General features: G+C 34.8%; 1 long non-coding RNA gene across 1 annotated transcript; it reads left to right on the forward strand.

Moving 5' to 3' along the window:
- Nucleotides 1–729: 729 nt before the first annotated feature.
- Nucleotides 730–20,734, forward strand: LOC128683439 (uncharacterized). Its single transcript, XR_008406291.1, has 3 exons — nucleotides 730–790; nucleotides 3,416–3,588; nucleotides 20,540–20,734. It is a non-coding gene; the product is annotated as an uncharacterized LOC128683439 (long non-coding RNA).
- The last annotated feature ends 1,983 nt before the right edge of the window (nucleotides 20,735–22,717 follow it).

The following is a 22,717-nucleotide window of genomic DNA, read 5'->3' on the forward strand; positions in this document are numbered from 1 at the left end:
AATTTTGGCTAGTGAATTTTGATCCCTATGGAGTGTTATTAACTAGGCCCCATTGCTACGTTTCGCTATATCGTCCTCCGCTGCGTTGACAAATTGCATATGGAGACGTACGGCAACGCACGTCAATATCAAAACCACGGAGCCACAACGTATATTCGGGCCTGGCTCGAGTCATTAAGGCATGTTTGTTAATTAATGCTTGCATGACATTATCATTCTCCTCTTTTGGAATTCACGGCACTAAGTCCGGTCCTTTGAGAGGCTTGCATGGGGATATGGATCCAACACGTAGAGGAGATCCTTTGGAGAGTTTTAATGATATGTGGGTCTCCCGCCAAAGCCCACTCCCGGATATACCAATGAAATGGTATGCCCATGAGCAGGCTTCGGCGGGAGTGTGAACTACTGCAGAATAATGGATACAAGTACTGATCTATGGAATGATATTTGGATGGACTTAAAATTGGCTATTGCAAAGACACCGGGCACCTGCCATAATCATGATAACTGACATGAGGAACAGGGGCCTCCCCTGGCGGCCAGGCGGGAGCACTCAGGTCCGATTATTATTATTATTCATTTTCATTAGATGATAATGGACTAAGTGTAATACCAATGATATATGAATGATGGTACAGATGACGGTGGACCAAATAAAATTGATAACCAAAATTAGTAAGATCAATGTCTATACTTCTCTCTTTGTAGTATGTCAATTTTGGGGTTTCAGGGCTTCAAAGACGAGAATGAAACCGGGAATGCGAGAAAAGTTTGACAGTAGGAGAAAAAGGTATGTGAAAGCAAATTGTAACTTAAATTTCAACACAAACTTTAGTTTGAATAAAAAATTACACAGTTTGATTTCCTATTTGAATCAGATATCATCGCAACAAAGTTTATGCAGAGGTCAAACTGTGGCCGGTCTTTTGTGGGTTGCACCCATGTTGCACCAGTACTCGCTCACTAGCTCACATTTATTAATTTCTTTAATTTCTTAGTGAAAATTAAAAATATATATTTTTCACAGATTATGCCACACTACATAAAGAATTGTGGTAGAAAGTATTGATAGTTTTCTATAATACAATGTGGTCACAGTAGACTAAAAGGAATTTAGTGGCTACGTTTTCGATTTAGTCAACTGTGACTACATTATGCAATGGAAAACTATAATACTTTCTACTAAAATTCGTTATTTAAAGTGGCGTTATGTCTTAAAATATATTTTTTTAATTTTGCTAAGAAATAAAAGAAATTAATAAAAATTTCAGCTGGCGCTTGTGTGTACGGAGTAATCGCCTTAACTTTAATCTGCTCAGTAAAACACAAAGTACACCGTTTTATACAGGTTAAAGTAAAAGTCAAAGTTTACGGGTACAACTCACACTTTTAGTACAAAAAGTAGCGAATATTTACATTGTAAGTTATGCAGTGTTGCAATTGAAGTAACACAACAATTTGCATAGATAAGGTGATTTGCATTTGCATTGACGATAGACATGCATTTTACTATACTTGGCTTTGGTAGCCAATCAGAATACATATTATTATATAATTTTTTTTATTATTTCCCTTCGTCCCTATGATTTGTCATAAGAATATTTGAAGTAATAAGATTATTTATTCGGACGAAATAGCGTAAACACCCTTTCTTCGCCCAATTGATAAGAATATAATTTTTTAACAACATATATTACAATAATAATGTACATACTTATTAAATATCTCCAATTAAATTAAGTAGGTCTATAAGGAGCTACTAAAACTTTTAATGATTTCCAATTAATGCATTTAGAGCAACAAAATTTGCTTCATAATTTTTAAGCTTCTTGTATATAAATGTATCATTTGGACATGGTAGTGGCGGTTAAGCAACTTACGCAATTGTCGGTCCACCCACGAGATGGGTGACCAAAAAGTAGTATCTCGAGCTCCTTTGTATTTCAAAAGGCATCTGTACTAGCTATCGTTAAAATCGTGAGAAATGCATAAAAAGTAAACATATTTTATAAAATAGATTTTCTTATAATAATGTCGAACAAAGGCTTGCTTTTACAGTGGTTTAACCGATAACGTAAACTGACAACGATAACTTAAATAAGCACAGTATCTGTAATAACAACAATCCCACCAAAAACATTTTCATGTTTAAAAAGTTGCCAAGACGAGTCTAGTTTGCTTCACAAACTCTACATTCTAGTTAAAACGTGTAGCTTAACCGTTGCCCTTGCGCTTCGCTTGACTCATCTTTGCGAGATATAAATATAATATGATTTTAATTCGAATAAAAGCCAGGAAACATAAAAATCACATTGTATATGTTAGGGTAGTAACATCATGGGATTGCATCACTATTATAATTAATCCAGAATGCACGTGACCTCCACGATTTGACCTCCAGATGCAGCGGTACAGATCTGTCAATATCGGACCAGGAGCCGGACATTTATATGTCGTGATTTGTAAAGCTCTGTACACAAGGGCTATTAAAGATTTGGAGAGTAATCATGAATGTTTTGTTCTATACTAGCGGCCATCTCGGCTTCGCTTGGGATAAAAAAGTACCCTACGTTACTCCTGAAGGTATCAAAATCAGTCCAATAGTTTGTATAGATTGTGAAAAAAAAAACAAAAATACGATTCATTTCTCTTTACAATAGTATGTATATTCGTATATTAGTATGGAATAAGTTGATAAAACTGAAAATAAATTGAAAAATAAAGTCGCTGGAAAGAGAACGGTTGGAAGAAGGAAAATATAAAATGAAAGTACATCAGAGAATGGACCGGGATAACGTGCGAGGCTGAACTATTCCGTCAAGATAAGACAGAAGTGACTTGTGTATAAAATATGAGTGCTAATACTAACCTACACTAGTAGGGAATACAATTGAAAAGAAACCCTCTTTCAAACTATTTATAGGGCTCTTATATAGACGAGTGTGTAAACTCTGCTTGATTGTACCTCGCATTACAAGTAGGCTTATGTTAATTATTATTGTTAACATAATTAGTACCTCATGGTTATGATCGATCTATCTGTCCGTTCCCATGTCGAAATCACACATTATTAGATAAAGTCGGAAGTTTTGGCATATGTTTCGTTACTGTGAAATTGATTGTGGCATGTTGTTTAGTAAATAATTATTTTTTGTGGTCAAACAGCAGAAGGTCGTGAAAGGATTGATTAATATCTATGATAGATATTACGAGACCTAACACAACGCCTACTCCCTCGACATCTTAATAACAATGTACCAAGGATACGTATGTTAGGTACCTTAATTACTATTTGCTATGGAAAAATTTTATTTTTAAGATCTCTTTCCCTCTCTTTCATGTGGATGTTTTCCCGGCTTTTGCAGTTGTTTAGCGTCGGAGCTCAGGGTACATTTTCCTATTTTTTCCTTTACAGATTTCATTGTTGCCCGACTGTTGTTGGCACACATACTTATAATCCTTGTCGACCTCAAGCCAGACCTTTTAGTTGGAACACCCTTTCTGCCAGGGCCAGACAGAAACATTTATAAAAATGGAAACCACATTCAAGCTATGTATGTGTATGCGACTACCTGCCACTAGACGGAGGTAAGTACTTAGTCTTAAAAGTCATGTCAGTTGCCTTTAGGCGACTTGAATAAAATCTGACACCAGTGTTAGCAATAACACACTCGATGGGATGATGATGACCTCAAGCTATTTTGCGGTAATGTTATTATCTACCTCATAATTCTGTGCAACATTCACTGCGCTAATTGTATATAAACTTGCATAAAATTCCTACATTATAATTTTAAAAATGTACCTGTCACCACACGCGTGGACAGACATCCGGCCGACCTCCACGCGACCTTGCCACCAGGCACTTTCTACTGGGCGGTAACTACATTTTTGTTAGAAAATTATGTCAATTTTATCTTATCTTCTCAAAAGGCCACTAGCTTTTATCTTAAATGAGTCATTGTCCATACCTATAAGCATACCTGGAAGATGTACTACAATTTTCAAAATGCGTAAGCTTCTAAGTTCGGTCTTCTGTTCAACTTAAACTTGGACTTTCAACGACAGTAGGCGGCACGGTCGTGTTGGTCGTATCTATCGCGCTATTAAAAAAAAAACAAAATATAATTAACTATGACTAAGTATAAACAAAATACATATAGGTACCAATTTATTGAGTTATTATTTTCTGGGTCTAGAAAAAAAGTATGACGCGTCTCTGTTTTGAGAATTTGTCGGTCGTGTTGGTCGTATCTACCACGCTATTTAAAAAAAAAAAGTTTAATAATTAACTATGACTAAGTATAAACAAAATACATATAGGTACCAATTTATTGAGTTATTATTTTCTGGGTCTAGGAAAAAAGTGTGACGCGTCTCTGTTTTGAGAATTTGTCGGTCGTGTTGGTCGTATCTACCACGCTATTTAAAAAAAAAGTTTAATAATTAACTATGACTAAGTATAAACAAAATACATATAGGTACCAATTTATTGAGTTATTATTTTCTGGGTCTAGGAAAAAAGTGTGACGCGTCTCTGTTTTGAGAATTTGTAATTGTTACAATAATGACTCTTAAATTCAGTTTCTAAGGAAATCACTAAAAAAGGCTACGTGGGTAAAACAATGCACAACAAAGAAGGCGACACTAATTGAATGTCTAAATGATGGTGAGAGGTGTGGGTGGGTGGTACTCGTTTCACGGTATTACCAGCTAGGTTTCCCGTGTCCGGAATTCCCCTTCAACATGCCATGTCCGCTATAGTTCACGTGGAGTATAGCATTCGTTCTAGTTTTGAGACTAATTTATCAATTATTCTTATGATTAGCCGTAATGAGCACAATAAAGTCTTAATCCGAGTAGATCAATTGATAACACCTTACGGCAAACTTATATTTTCTAGAAATTTGCGCCACGTATGCGTAAAATATTAGCCACGCGCATAAAATAAACACCATAACTGGGTTATTTAGCTTCAAAAGATGCAAAGATTTTATGTCTTAAGCTGTTTAATATAAGGGTTAGGAGCCAAAATTTTGTTCAAGACATGTTACGAAAGCGAAATCTCCAGTCACGAACTAGAGTACAAGATTTGCCGTAGGGTCTCCCATAGTAGGCAACACATAATCGGTTTAAATTATTGGGAAAGTAACGACCTTGAACGGCTAAAGCTGAAGGTCAGCTGGTCAACAGCACGAATGTAATTTTTATCTGTAGACAGTGCGTGCGTCATTGTATTCCGGAACTAGATCAGTGGGTAACTACCATTTATATTGGCAGGTATAATAAATAAACTGATTCAGGTTTTCTTGTCGTTTTCACTACGCACAAAAAACATTACTGAAGAAAGTTTTCAGGAATTCATTCAGAAGATAATTCGGCTGGTAAATAAAAATCCATCTACCCTTCCAAAGTAAGGGCGTGCAGGATGACATATTTTGAGGACTTATATTCAATATGGAATTGACATAAGCACCAAAACGTTTTACGCTGCGTTATGTCAGTGAAAAGGTTTGTTATTTTAATTGGAGTAAACTAAGCGCCAAGGCTGTGACTCACGCCTCAGTCACGAATCCTTTGTCGGCAAGTTAACGAATCATTCAATAATATTAAATTATGCTCAGATTGACAAGAACCAGGCCTGTTGTTATCAAATACTTGACCTTTGAACTTTAGTCGGATAATACTTCTTTTGTCATTGTATTAAGATCAGATTGTTTGTACTCTTGAATCATTTTTGTATACATTTATTATGTCGATTAGTTTTACTTTTTTTTGCTAGATTTTGTATAGGTACACAGTTTGGTCCAAAAACCTTTAAAATTAATCTCACTTATTTAAGTGTTTTCCATGTTTCTTTCTCCCTATCTTACTTTTCCTCCTCCACATCACAGTTTTTGGCATCCATATAGTTCTTACGTTCATGGCACGCATGTAATTGTTGATGACGTCATTGAGCCAGTATGGGTTTGCCCCTCCAATAGTCAATACAACTCAATGCAACCTTAGGAAAACCTGAATCATGGATATTGAGCTATGTGTAATGATGAGTCAGGAAACTCATCATTACCAGCAACACTTGTTCACCCTTGAAAAATAATACCACTCTTCTCTACCAAGCAGTCACTGGTTAGGATGAAAGTTTCGTATCCACTCGTCCCTACTAATAAATAGGTAAGTACAGAAAATTTGGTTTTAAGTAAATATCATTTTAATTGTCGAGCCGTAAACTTTATTTTTTAAATTGAGATTTTAAATTAATCTTGAATTTTTTGTAACTATAACAGTCGATTGCGATGTATCGAATCAGAATATAACAATAGTTATGATAAAAAATGGGGACATAAGCCAGGGACGCCAGTGTTTAGATTAGAAAACGGTTTCATAAGCATGACTAAATAAAAGAGGGTATTTCACGAGTTCTACTGTAGTTGTGCTTTCGGTCGAGTTTCAAGGCCTAAGTTGGAGTTTGTTTAAGTGTAGCAACTATTGCGTATGCGAAAAAGTTGCGGACTCACGACCAGGAAATCAGGATCTTTTCGGAATTTTGCGTAATGTCCCGTTAAGTAAGTCCATTAAGTCATCAAAAGTCAGATACTTTTGACGAATGAAGAAAAACGAGAGTAAAAACACAAAAATTAAATTTAAAAACGCCTTGTTGCATAACATACAATGTTTTTAGCTACGTTGAGCTCTCCCATTGCGGAAATTGAACGTAATGAATGAAATGATGTCGGAATGAAAAGGTAATGATGTGGTTCGAACAAATTTACATATGCAATCCAATCTATATTCCCATTTGATAGTTTACTTGTTCTTGTGATTGTTATAAAGAACAGAATATTATAAGATTGATTTCTCAGTTTATCAGTCAGAAATTTTGGGTTCTATTACTTATTATTAGAGTTGAAGCGGTGGTGGTTAAGACCTGTGAACCGAAAGATCCCAGGTTCGAGCCCTGATATTCATGGTACGTGAGTTTGTATATCTCACTTATGGGTAGTAGTTAGAAGGAAAATATCATGAGAAACCACATCAAGGTATATCACTTGATGTGGTTTCTTACGATGTTTTCCTTTCCTTAATGTGTGAAATGGAGAAGGCAATGGCAAAAAATTCCAAGAAAGTCATGTGCAGCATTCCATACAATGACCACGACCCATTAAACATTTCGCACAGATTTCGGCATCCTTCATTGTGTGACCATTGCATTGGCATATCGGCAGGTGCAGGTGAACCCCTTCTGTCAAGACTATGCGCAAACGGTGTGTATAACCTATAGTCATACAATTTATATTGTACGGCTATACAATTGATATTGTACACTATGGTCAGTGTGAATCGCTATCAACTGAATCCGAACCGGCTAGACTAACTAACTAGGCTAACCTAGCGTTGCTAGGTACTACCACCAGCACAAGTGCTGCATCGCGGTCTCTCCATACTGCGACTCCAGAGACATAGTGTAAACCATCTGGCACATTAAAGAGGACTGTCATTCGAGAAAATTCAGCGGCGTATTCGACGAACTATAATAGCTGACACCAGAGGCAAAAACTTGAAACGTGAAATCCCAACTATCCTAACTAATACTATAAATGCGAAAGTAAGTTTGTTTGTTACCTCTTGACGCTATATCTACTCAACCAATCATCTTGAAATTTTGCATACAAAGTGTGGAGAAGGAATACCTTTCATCCCGGAAAAATAACTGTTCGTATGGGAAATTTACGCAGACAACAAGCCGCGGGCAACAATATAGTTTGATATAAAGTTTTAATTCGTAGAAAATACAAGCCTTAATGATACAATTGAATCATCATCATCTTAAGGCTTGATTATTATGTCATTTATTGATTGTTATGTCATAATATCATGTCAATGTGTTAACAATGCTGACAATATTCATAAAATCAATCACTTATAATATCCTATTTACAATATGAACACAAAAATTACTGTTATGACTAACGTAGAACAAATGATCATAATTAACGAATCAGTTATCAAGTTCCGTAATCAAATACAGTTGTGAATAAATTATAAAATAAATCTTGAATCACGCATTCAGTCACTATGTTACGTGTATCAGTTTTGTATCGTTACGCTTATGATTCACGATGACAATTCAATTTACAGTGTTTTAGTTCTTTCACAAAATATTCCAGAACTTCTCGATCATAAAATAAGCACGTCAATAATGTTGGGTAAATTATTTTAAATATTTTGCGATTCATTACAGCCTTATCGCTGAAAGCAGTTTTAAGCAGTTGAGAAAAATCATTTAGAAAATTACTGAAAAAAATATATATCACATTCATTCAGTCATTTATTGGAAGTCGGTTAATAAAACATATGCACATAACAGAAATGGTATGGAAAATCGGTGCGTAGTGGCGATTTCATCGCTGAAAGCAATTTCTTCCGTCACACTTTTGGAGAATTATTTTAAAAAGTCTTTCAATTGAAGCTGCAAATAAATCAAGTTGTGCAACCGTACAGACACTCGTCATTTCGCCCACGACCTGTAACAAATGATATGATCTCTGTTCTGGGCCCACTTTGGCCTTATGACCTTTCAGATTTGAATACGGTTCCTTACAAATACAGATCGGTCTAGAACAATCGGTTTTGGTTAACCATTTTATGTGATGTAAGAAATGTACGGCGAAGTAGTTCGCCCAGTAATGCTGGGCTAGTAGATAAGTATTTATGTTTATAGCTTGAATATTATAAATTAAATACCTACACTCTTGTCCACAACTTACCAGAATTCAAATCTGATATTTTCCTTATACTTACATATTATAAAATAAAATCCATTAGCGCGTCTGTCTATCTGTCTGTTCGCGATAAACTGAGGAAGGTGTATAATTTATTATATTTTTACCCGAGCGGAGCCGGGACGGACTGCTAGTTTAATCATATAATAATCTAAATAGACGATCTAAAAAGTAATTCAATTGAAGCTGAGAACTTGCGTCTAATTTACCAGAACGAACCGCGAATCCATTTATGGTCGCTCATTTTGATTCGTAAGTTGAATTGTGTGGGACCAGCTGTCGACAATAGGCACCTGTCAACACGCAAAATGTACGGATAAAATCTGCATTGTTGAACAACCTCACGCTAACATCACAAAATAACTAATGTCTGGGAATATATGTCAAATAAATAAATAAATAAATATATATCGGCACAAGGAGGCTTGTGTTAAGGAATCCTTACTCAATAAAGCTATATTTTATAACATACTAGTTACGGCTTCGCTACCGTGGAAATTTCGGGATGTAACAAACAAACATCAATACATACGCCCTCACAAACTTTCGCATTTATATTATTAGTTGGATTGTTTATTTCGCTTTCACGGCTAAACCGCTGAACCAATTATGATGAAATTTAGTGAAAAACCTACTACATAGGCTACTTTTTTTAAAAATCAACCCCCCAAATGACTATAATAGTGGGTGAAAGTTTGTAAGTTTGTCTTGAAGCAGGCGAAGCCGCAGGCAACATTTGAGAAAAAATAGACACTAATGATTAAATTTGGAATAATTATATATCTGTAACTATTTTTAATTTACAGCCTCCTGTATTATAAGAGAATATTTGCATTTAGAACTCACGACGGCGTTGCACCGTTTCTGCCATATTTATTGGTTGGTTTTAAGGCCATATTACCTTAATTATATGGCCTTAAAACCAACCAATAAATATGGCAGATGTAATTTGGCAGATTATACATAAATTCATATTTAAAAAATGGTAAGCCCTTCTGGCATAATAGGGACCAACACTGTTTGAATGAGTTTCTTTCGGCATTTCTTCTCAGCAGTGGTCATTCCGAAATGCTAGTAGTTTGTAGCTTTGGTAAACATCATTTAATGAAATTAGGCAATATCTGAATAAATGATTTTATTTTTGATTTTTTTTTAATCAATTAATACATTACACGTGTGTTTTACTATTTGGTATTTGGTTTTATTAGACCATTTAATCAAATAGATGAGTATTCATTTACTTATCGAATGAATCATTTGAATTATATAAAAGGCTTGTACATAATTCACAATTAAATTTACGATCAGTACTCACTTCCAGTTCTTTAAAAACCATTTTATTTAGTACTAGCCGCCCGTCCCGACCGCGCTCGGGCAAAAACGTATTAAATTATACACCTAAACCTTCCTCAGAAACCACACTGTCTATTGGTGAAAACCGCATGAAAATACATGAAATAGTTTTTGAGTTTATTGCGAACAGACAGACGCGGCAGAGGACTATGTTTTACATATAAACTTCGGGCAAATGTCCAAATGATTCGCCACCGTCAATTTAACATGCAAATGTGAGCACATAAATAAAATTAATGATTGATTGAGTATGGTATCATAAATCAACAGTAACTGGCTATCACACAATGTATTTTAATTTCGTAAGTGGCTGTCGATTATACCGGAATCTGTAGGCACAACATCAAGTTATAATTGTATTGTGACTGTGAATATCCGTGAAAGTATGATTATAATTTACACTCCGGTATTTACTTTCGGTAAATAAATTTTTAATTGGAATTTCTATCGGAATGATAAAGAGTCGCCTCATTAACTCAACGTATCCGTGGCAGCACCAATAGCATTCTAAATGTGTTGTCGGATAGAGTGGACTGTCCAATAATGATACAATGGCTCGAAATTCACGTGACTCACAGGTAAATTTCGACCGAGTAACTCAAATTTAAAAATAATAAAATGACCATAATACAATTTTATGGACTGACAAAAAAGAATTATTCTAATTAAACTCAAATGTAATTAAATATTTTTTGTCAACACTGTTGGCATTTATAATTTCCAAATTGAAGCCTAAATAGGGGTAAATGTTAGTGTAAAAGAGACAGTAAGTAATTAATACAATGTCTGTTCCGGCCGATTACATAATCGAGTAAGGTCGTTCAGACTTACAGCATAAAATTGCAACCAGTAGATCAAGAAATTTTAATCCTGCTAATATTATAAATGCGAAAGTTTGTGAGGATGTACGTGTGTATGTTTGTTACTCTTTCGATTTACTGGATGGATTGTTATGAAATTTGGTATACGGGTTTTATTCCGAAATTTCCATGCGAGCGAAGCCCCGGGGCACGGCTAGTTAATTTTAATTTACAAACCCACAAGTGTTCAGTGTTAGTAGTCGATTGACATTACAACTTAACTACTAAACACTTACAAATAAACTTTGCGATTTTAGTTCTTTAACTTTATATACCTAATTACTTATTGATTACTTAATTTGTTTTAATTATGGTCTTAGAGTTATTTTTCTATTTCAATTTAAGAAAAAATCAAACGTAAATCCGCACCAATTTTTATGAGGCGGAAGTCGCAGCTAATTCGGAATAATTTGTTTATGTTGATGTGCGGTTTACTTTACTTATTAATAAACAAGCGCCCCGTCCAGACTTCGCTCGGTAAAGAATATAACAAATAATACAGCTAAACCTTCCTCAGAAATCACACACCAATCACGAACAGACAGACGACGCGGCAGAGGATTTTGTTTTATAATTATGTAAGAATAATCTATACAAGGAAAGGTTACATAAAGAATTTTCTGCGGTCTCCCACAGATTATCAAGGAAAAAACACGAGCGAATTAATCAGGCGTCACTCTTTTCGAGGAAGTTCCAAAATTATAATTGAAGCTCAAAATCAAATTTTGAAACCTGTTTAGTCCATCGGTTATCTCGAAAATCTATGAAAATAATCTGACAACAATAACGTCGTAAAAAAATTTCGGTTCTAGATAGATTGATATGCAAATAAATTGAGACATATTAGGAAACAAAAAACGACGAGATTTGCAGCTTTTAAAAATATAGAAATACAAGTAATAGTAAATAAATGATCCTTCTGTTCTTACTTATGTTATATCTATGATAATACAAGAACCCGTTACAATCATAGTGCAGATAAATTTGCAGCAGCACGAAAGAGATTGGAATAATTAAGATTGTGGGTTACCTGGTAATAAATTGATAAATAAATCAGATCATAGGTCTATTTTGAATACCCATTAACCCAATTTTCGTCGCCCGTGGTCATAGCAATGTAATTAAATATTTATGATGACTTTTTGACTTATCCACGTTTAGGATATTAAACAAAAAGTTAGAAAATTGTGTAATTAGAACAAATACTTTCGTGTCTATACGCTTTGACTTGTGAAGGGTGGATAGCACCGCCAACGTATAACACAAAAAAAAATTAACGTTAACTTTGACATGCGCAGAAAAACGCAAAGGAACTTGTCTTCTTGTTTAAACGATATCGGCCTTCAATTGACGCTGCAACTCACCCTAAGACTATATAGTAGTTACTAGCTTATGGCCGCGGGTCGGCCTGCGTAAGCAATAATTTTTCCGGGATTAATGGTATCCTATATCTTTCTCCGTACTTCAAACTACATGTTTTCAAGAAGATTGGTTGAGTAGATAACGCGTGAAGAGGAAACAATCAATGATACATTTGCATTTACAATAATATTAGTATAAAGCTGAAGTAAAATATATGACAGAAGTCTTTAGGTGACTTGAATAAACACAATAAGTAAAAAAAAAGAATTTTACTTCATAACACATTCATTCAATTCGTGTATTATGATATACTAATATTATACACGTGTCAATGTAATTGAGATAAAATAATCAACAATCTATGTCTATGGTCCGCGACTACGTGGGACCAAGACCTTTAGGCATAAATGTCGATTTAAATTCAATAAATCTTGACCCGGAAAATGATAGCTTGCAAATTAATATCAAATTACAATTTTATTAGAACGTCTGTTTTTTTTTTACTTTCAAAGACACTAGTTCCGAACTGGGGCTTCGTTTCGAGAACTCTGGTAAAAGCAGCCTACATAATTGTATATCCTATATCTACCTACTATTTTAGATTATGCCCTACTCTTGCACAAAATTTCGTCGATATCCGTCTACCAGATTTTGCGAGATCGATCGAAATATATTCACACATATCCTTACTCCTTCACTCATTTACGATATTAGTAAAATAGTGTACATATTTTGAGATTCATTGTCTTTAAATTCATCCTTTCAGGTGTTAATAGATTTACGTTAGAATCCTTTAGTCTGTATAAAGATTCCAATACATTTACAAGCCTTTTAGTATAATTATCAAACATTTTCTTATCTTTATCGTCTTATAACCTTGTTTTTTTCGTTCTTTTCGAGTGCGTTATTGCTAACACTGATGTCAGAATTGATTTAAGTCACATAAAGGCATTTGACGTAACTTCTAACCGACATCTAATTAAGTAATTGCGTACACACTAGCGAACTTAAATTGTCAACTAGTGTGCAGGTTTTCCCACGAAATTTTCCTTCACGGGAAGTAAGTTTTCATCAACATTTGTCACCTTATTAAAAATAAATTATTATTAAATTTATTAATACCTAATCTATCTAATATAATCTAATTACAATCTTATTGTATAATATAATTTTACGGCGTCTCAATTATTTTGTTTTTAATTATGGGAAGTAACTTTTTGACGTCGTTTGTGATGACTGACACTTTCTTTGCTCATTGTTAACAATTTCGACTTTTAAATATCCATTGCGTGTTTAAATACAGAACATGTTTTGAAAATTACAAAAAAAAAAAGTCATTCGAATCTGAAGGATAGCATGGGAATGATCGCATGATCTCACAGAAGTAACAATGCATCTTTTGTTGTAGTTGTAGTAGTGAGAGCACGGTAATTAGAAATTATTTTGACATAAAGATTTTGAGATACACATTTTGGGATAAAGTGAAATTTCATGTAGAATCAAATCTTTTACAGTCCATCTTTAGAAGAATTTAATTCTACAAGAACTTTTGTGACAATGTACTTATGCGTGTATATTTGTTACTCTTTCACGCAAAATCTACTGGACCGATTGTTATAAAATTTGGTACACGGATAGAACTTGGTACCTGGTATAACGATATGAAATTCCCACGGAAGCGAAGTGGAGCAGCTAGTAGCTACATTATAAATCATGATATAATTTATAAAGAGTGCCTGTAGTTCTGCCCGCATTAGTCTATGTTTGACCTTAGGTCATTAACTATGTCTATTCTGAATTTCATCAAAATTAGCCTTGCGATTTAGCTGTGAAAACATGATTGACAGACCGACTTTCGCATTTAGATAATATTCTAAATGTTCAGTATGGAACTTTATATTTAGATCTCTTTAACTTCGGGACAGAAAAATTTTGATTTAAAGAAATCATAATTTGTCTTTGATTTATTATTGTTTAAAGGATGAGTTGCACCGTCAAATTTGACTTTAATTTTAACCAGCGGCGCGCCGCTGACCTTTGGAGAAGTGCGCACGTTCAAGTTAACGTTAAATAGAGTTGACGATGCAAATAGAGTTTACGTGCGCGGGTCAAAAGTCATGAGAATTACGTTATATGGTCTAAAGCGAGTATTACATGCCCCTATAAGCATGATAAGAGGCGGGCAAGACACGATATTTGCAAATGTCAAATTCAAATTCAAATCATTTATTCAGAAATTAGACCTTCACAGGCACTTTTTCTAGTCAATTTTTATATTTATAGTTATTTCTCACAAGCTACAAACTACTGACATTTCGGAACGACCACTGCTGAGAAGAAATGCCGAAAGAAACTCATTTGAACAGTGTTGCTCCCTATCATGCCAGATCGGCTTACCATTATTGTTTCTTACAATGTTTTTTTTCTAATAATATAGTACATAATGTCAAAAGGTATATATATATATATATATATATATATATATATATATATATATATATATATATATATATATATATATATATACTACGGCCCGGTCAAATTCTGAACCTATAGCGACCTCTGGTTGAGCCTAGTTGAACGGTAAGCTGTGTTAGAAGGAATTCAACGACCTACTAAACATACCAACTATTTGTTTTTTTTTTCTTTATTTATTTATTATTTTATTATTGAGGGTTTTGTCAGAATTGACTATGCCCTCATAGGTGATAACAAAATTTTATAATTGTAACATAACTTTATTAGAGTTAGGTTAGGTTAGGTTAGGTTAACAAAATTTACAAAGAGGCGGCGGAAAGGGAGAGGGAGGATACAACCGACCTCCCCATTCGCCGCCAGCGCACAGGGCGCAGGAGGCGGGCATACGCCCTGCACCTGCTGCCCCCACAATAGGGCCGGTCGGGTGGCGGAAACGGGATTTCCCGTCGCCCGGCTTAACGGCCCCCGGGTAGAAAGGCGCGCCCATGCCAAGCGCGCCTTTACCCAAGCGGGTAGAACTGAAGGCTGACGAGCCGTCCCGCTGGCCGCTCCGAGGAGAGCGGCCGAGCCGAGGCCGCCGTGGTAGCGGCCGCCGCGCCGGGCTGTGGAGCGAGAGTAGCACATGGTCCCGGCACAAATGCGGTTGGCGTTGGCATCGTGTGGTTTTAGTGGGTTCAAGTCCCACACACCTGTCCGGCTTCCCGTGGCCGGATGGACGGGACGAGGGTCTTTCCACACGTTAAAAAAAAAAAAAAGGTTAACAAAATTTTATAATTGTAAGTTTATTAGAGTTAGGAAATTTTACTAGCATTCTTGCCTTTCCTTCATCGGATGACGCAAGGAAGCTATACAAAACGGTAATGGTCGGTGTGAAGCGCCGACAATTGTTTGGTAGGTATGTAATTTATTATTTTATTTTTAACACTGATTGCTCACTGGAGATCCCGGTTCGATCCCCGGTCAGCTCTAGATGGAAAATTATATTTTTCGGATTGATTTAGGTTTGAATATTGTAGAATATAAGTAAAGTATGGTTAAGTTAGTAACCCATTAGACAAATCTCGGGGCTTATTTATCTTACTTTGGGGCTAACTCAATATGTATGATTTGTCTATAGATATTTATTTAATTCATATATATATTGTCAAAAGATTTAGATAAAGAAGTGGAGCACATATGAAAAGCATTAGCATTATTATATTAGTAACAAATTAAAAAAGTCTATTGGTAGCTCTAACAGAAAATTCGACTGGTATCAAAAAAAATCTTTTCTCTCTCTATTGCTAACACGGGTGTCAAATTTTATTCAAGGCACCCAAAGGCATCTTAGTTAGTTACATGCATAAGTTAATACTTAGTACAAGTGACACCCTGCAAGGGCACATCAGACAGAGGGCAACTAGATGCCTGCTTTACTTAAAAGTTTAATTATTCATCAGATTAATATTATTATTAGGTGGAAAAATCAAAGTATTTTACATTTGTCGTTAAAAATTCGCACAGGTGATAATAGCATTTAGCAACGAGAACCGATTGTAAATGTTTTAAAAGCGACGGTTTCGTTATATTTTTAGATGGTATGGGATATAGTTCTATATTTTAGTTACCATGTAGCGTGGGCTTGAGGAAACTAATTCATTTTGGTGAAGGCAAGTATATACAATAATAAACTAAAAATGAAAACAAGTGCGCAGGTTTCCTCACGATGAAAACAAGTTACCCAAACAAAATTACCTAGTCTCCATTCGTTAAATCCTATGAAAACATTCATTCTGTAAATAGTCATAATAATTGCACATACTAAACGTAAACATGTTATTATCTTTTAGAATATTCAGGAAATATACATTTTACCGCTTATTATCTAGTCTAAATACTTTAATTATATTTGATGTTGCATGTTTATCAATGGCTGCTATATTACCCATTGTTTCCTATTTGCAATAGTAATTAGGAAATTAAATAAATAACATTTCTTAACAAATAGTAATATTTACAAGAAAAATATTTGCTATTTACCCGACCCAGTTTTATCAGCCCATCTGATGTCAAAGGCTTTACACCTTAATCCCGTAACCGTCCCGTACAATATCCGTGGGAGGTTATTGAATGGTCTTATTTTAGAGTTGCTGGTTTTTACTGGTGATTTCCCATCATATTATAATTAATAATACTAGTTGTTAAATGAGATTGTATATATGGAGACAGAGATCACAAAAACACTACTATTCTATGACTGATCGTAAGGTTGGAAAAAAACGATAACTTTATTTCACAGAATAAAAAGTAACGTAATCCTGTATTTGTACGTTAATTAAATCTTTAAAAAAAGCGATTATCCATAAAAGTGATTGTCACCCGAAAACAATATCTTTTACGAAAAAAAGTACATGATTGTATTTTTTTTCAGTAAATTCGTTTTCGATTTTTTGTGTTATTTTTATGTTCTCAATTTAATATGAGAACGTATATTTCTTTTTATTTGCTTTTTTTAATTCCACTTTACCATTTGGTTAATGAGTTAAATTTAAGACATATTTTAGATAATAGATCAACGCATATGGTTTTAAGTTCTTCCAACCATAGATTAGACATAGAGAGTTCAGAATCAAATTTTCAATAACAATTTTCGAAACATAACCGGTACTAAACTATAATAAACCTCGTTTGATATACCTAACTAAAAATTAATATCAATCAATATGATCACCTATCATGAACTTCAACCTTGAAACCAACTTCGAGAAGTATCTCATACAAAAAATCAGAACAGTATTTTATATCGTGACACTAATGACTATTTCGATCATTTCAATCGGAATATCTAAATAATCGTACACCTGCTTCATAATTACAAAATAAAGAAAATGCAGAAGAAACACTTTATCTTAACTTTGTCAAGGAATCTCAACGTTGTGTCGGTTACACGCACAGGATTAAGAAATATTGGATAATAAATACTAAATTCAAATTTAAAATTCTTTATTCAATTTAGAATGATATACATCACTTATTGACGTTGACGACAAAAAAATTATTTAAACTAAGTCTACTGCCGACTTCCAAAGCGCAGCTGAAGATTTTATACTACTGAACAAGCAAAAAGGCATGCGGCCCACCTAATGGAAAGTAGTCACCGCAGACTATGGACACCTGCAACACCAAGAGTGTCACATGCGCGTCGCCTGCCCTGAATGAATATTTTCTTGCCATTTTTGAAAAAAAAATCGTGTTTGTTCGGAATTGAGAAGCTCAATGGCCCAAAAATACATTTCTCGGCCTCGTCAGTCTGTACGTTAAACCGGTTGGTTGGTTCCATTGGTTCCGGTTGTATTTGCAGTCATTAGAACCCGCCAATCCGCAATGGGCACGCATGGTGGGTCATGGCTCACTTCTTCTCCTGGAAGTCCTGTACCACAGGAGTGGACGAACGGGAATGGACGATAAATGGCTGTTGATGATAATGATGAAATTATTTATTCACCTAAAAACTTAGAGTACATTCTCATCCAAGACAGTAATTAAAGGCTACGTTAGTATTGTAGTTTGTATGTTGTTTGAACATAAGCGTTTTTATGAGAAGACAACAATTCTGTTCTCTCCATATTTTTGCGTAAACACTTATTGTTCTTCAACCTTCAAATGTAATATCTAATAGTCTTCGAGAAATCATGACCACAGGCGCCATTATATTAGAAATCAGTGGACCACGCCTCCAGATTTTTGAGTAGGTAAACAAGGCAACAAACTATTTCGAAATATACTAAACGGCTGTGTCCTGTATAATCGCTAGTACAGTCTGCATCGTAATCATTATCGTATCACATCACAACGCATCGCATCGCGTCCCGAAATTTATTTCAATTAGGACGCGGGGACAGGGTGACATGAGAAGGAGCTCCGTTGCACCTCCAGGATTATCCTTCGGGAATGCCTTGTGTCCGGAATGGAGATGCAGTCATAGTGGAGTGACATACACGAAAGAAACACAGCGGCAAAGTGTGGAACTATCAATTATGGATAGATAGATAAATTGTTTATTCAACTGTTACAGACACAAAATAACAGAATAAAAATAACAGTAGATCCTTAAAAAGCACAATACGAACATTCGTGTGCTGCAGCAGTCAAAATGATAACATAACTCAGCGACACTTTTTGCACTACCGAGAGTACAAAAACGCTGATTTTCAGTTATCAGTCGAAAAACAAATAATAATTTTAAAGATAAATGTTAATATATTGTATAATGTGTACACGGAAAAGATAACATGTACCTACACGTTTTTAATGTCAGCGAACTTCTTTCTTGACGCGCTATTGCTGTACCGCCCGTTGCCGCTGTTTTCTCTGTCGAACAAGGCTTAAGTGTAAATGGGACTTTATGGATTGGATTGAGAGCAACTTAATGCAGATATGCTGTAAACTAACACTCAACATCTACTCCATAAATCAAAAGGAACACCTGTACACACGGAACTTAAAAAATGTACATGATAAATTAATGTATCTGTACATAATAAATATTAAGTTACGGGTCTCGACCGATATTTTATCATAGTTTTAAGGGGCATAATATTTTGTCCTTTTCCTTATGACCGGATGTAATAAAACCATGGTTATCAAAAACATGTGATATATACTTATTGTTTGCCTAATTAAATCGTGAGAACCAAAAGTAATAAAATTATTACGTACTGATTTATATATAAAGATATATTGAGTTTTGACTCGTCATGTTTCTCACATTAATTCAATCATTAAAACGAATACAGGTGTCTTGACCACTGAACTCAACTGGGAGTTCAGCGGTCAAGACGCCTGTATTCGGAAGCTCCAAGGTTGGTTCCTAATCAAAATAATGAGTTATGTATGGTAATGTTTGTTCAGGCTGTGATGCATGGTGAAATAGTACGAAAACTCACACAATTTAATTATACCGTAGGTGGAGCCACGGGAAACACATATCTAATAAATGCAGTTTTCCCGGAACAAAACGAATAACACTAATTTACATAGTATTTAAAGCAAGTGAGCCCGCTGTGTTAAATTTTCCTTACATAATGTATGCATCCGTTCAAAATTGCATGCTAAAGTGCACTGTAATAAGACCAGTTGCTACATAACTGATAAGACAATATCCTACAAAAGAATCAACTTTGTAGCAAAGAACAACGCTTTATGCAGCCGTGCGTGTAGCTTACAGATAATCTATGCATTGACCCTAAATACTTTTTATTGATAATTTGAGTGTGTTCGATAGCGCACTTAAATTATCCATAAAAAGTATTTAGGGAGTAGTTTAGTCTAATGGGAACCAAAGGTAATAACTGGGATATTACACGCCAACTCAAAAAAGCTTAATCAGCTTTGAAGACCCAGAATTTGTATAAATTAATAGTTGTAGCCTATAATGCCGAGCAGGTGAACAGGTATAAGGCCTACTAGACAGGAAGAAGTCACTACAGCCTATGGATGCATATGCAACACCAGAAGTTTCCAACACGCGTCGCCGATTTTCTAGCCTTGAACTTTTACCACAGTGCTCTGTAATTACACTGCCTCTTACACCCGGAACACAACAATGCAAGAATTTATATTTGGCGGCTCAAATAGACTATGATTTCCAAAGAGAATTGCTGAGAATAGAGAGAGGTGGGAGGAACTCCATCGACTATGAATGAACGAATGACTTTGTTGCAGGTTGCAGTGAATGATCGTCAACGGACGTCAACGTGATGGAGGATGACGGAACGCAAAGGAGCATTGGGGCATAGCCCTTAATCACCCACAATCATTCACTGCAACCTGCAACAAAGTAGAAAATCAGTTAGCTGAATAACAGAAAGTCTGAAAAATATTTTACTATTACCAATTTCTTGATAGGACGCTCGCCACAACTACACAGGTAAAATAAAAGACATATGTTGCAATAATGACGTCTCGCATTTCAATGATCTATTTAAATTGTTCATTAGGTGTTTCCGTAAAATTTTAAAATGGTGAAAAAAACAGTTTTATTCTTTATTTCCCATGATTTATGATGACGATATCTGTATCGCTAATTAACCTTTGTATAATCTAATTTGTCAAAAAAAATCATTTCTCAATGTAATCAAATCTGACCCAGTTTACATTTAAAAATGAAAAGTTATAATTTTAGGAATCTTAATTGAAACTTCTAATTAAGTAGCGCCACTTTCATTGTTAGATGACATGAATTTCTACAATGCATGGACACAAAGTTAATAGCTCAAAAAAAAAGAAAGGCACTAGATCAAATCGCGGAAATAAGACTCTATTGTTGCAGACTTTTATCAAAATCAGCAATAATGTCTGCGAAATTCTCACCCAACTTAGAGACAATATAATATGTTTCTGTCTCATCTGAACGTTTTCCCATTTCCTTCAGAGCTCAGAGAAGTTTGGTTTCCTACTTTTTCGTTTCCAATTCGAACGGTCGATGTATCCCTATATGTCAGAACATTGCCATCCTTGACGACATCAAGCCAGTAGCGACAATATGATTATATTAATTATATTTTAATTATATTTCGTATAACCGGAAAATAACTAACCAGATTTACAGCTGTAATAATTAACTAAGCTTAAAATTACTAAGAGGAAAAAATGTTTTGTTATCATTAATTTTAGAATTTAACTGACAATTTAAAATTACCTAGAATCCTAGATCAATATTAAAAAAAAAAAAAAAATCATTTCATCAACAATGACAGTACTAGCCTACCTTTCAATTATTACTACGATCAAAGGTCAAAAGGTCATCAAGAATTTCGCATATACATAGTCGATTTATCAATATCATAGCCCTTGGTCTCAAAAACTGGTGTAAGTAGTTCATTTCGTAACGAATTCCTGTCTCAAAATTCAGGTCTAAAATTTCGTGCTTGTTCTCCGAAAGTGCAGTTAAGTGACGTAAATTTCTTGCACCACCGCCACCTTCACTTTGCATGGAACCGTACTTAATTAGGTTAAGAGTGCATTAACTGTTTTACTTCCTTACGTAAAATTACATAAAAAAAAATATTATCATGAAAAATGTTTTGTGATGCGTAGCTTACTTGGACTTGTTTATCTGCAAATTCAAGGCCATTTTTACAAGCTTTTATTTACTCCCAATGTTACTATGGAATATAGAGAATGTTGTAGCTCATTTTTGAAGCCAATGTCTTCAATCGATTGAGCTGAAATTTTACACACACATTTAGTTTGGATGACAATGTATTATTATATGATTAGCATGACCTGATGGTGCGGGACGATGTGGGAACTCCTCAACAGTAAACTGCAAAGGCATGATTGTCTTTGTGGAGGACAAAAAATCATTTTTGGCGAAAGAGGAAGAATAATTAGGTACAGGGTACTGATAGTAAATGACCCGACACACAGGCCACAGAGTCGTTTATACGCGTGTGACACCCCTTGTGTTTCAAGCGTATGACTGACATGACAGACACATGACATGGTGACCATTTTCCATCTTGTGATCTATAAAAATTTATAATATTTTTCGATTTTATAAGCATTTAAAAAAAAAACCTTCCACTTTGTCATATCAAGTAGTAATAATCTACACTGATTTGACAAGCGTAATTCCATCACTAAACCAGGAAATGTGAAAACATTCACTGTAAGAATAGTAAATAAATACTTGTTACTACATTTGTGGTGTTTCAAATATCAGTCAAATTATCGTAGCGGAAAATATCGAATAGTGTCGAAAGTAGAAAATTGATATTATTTTTTCACTAAGTATATTTTTAGGGAAATTGATAGTGAGCTGAATATATTGTGTATAATGCTGATGTACGTATATGTGTACTTTCAGACAGTAGTACAAAAGAAATCATATTTTTATTT

Source organism: Plodia interpunctella, chromosome 3 (genome assembly GCF_027563975.2).
Source record: "Plodia interpunctella isolate USDA-ARS_2022_Savannah chromosome 3, ilPloInte3.2, whole genome shotgun sequence".
NCBI lineage: Eukaryota > Metazoa > Arthropoda > Insecta > Lepidoptera > Pyralidae > Plodia > Plodia interpunctella.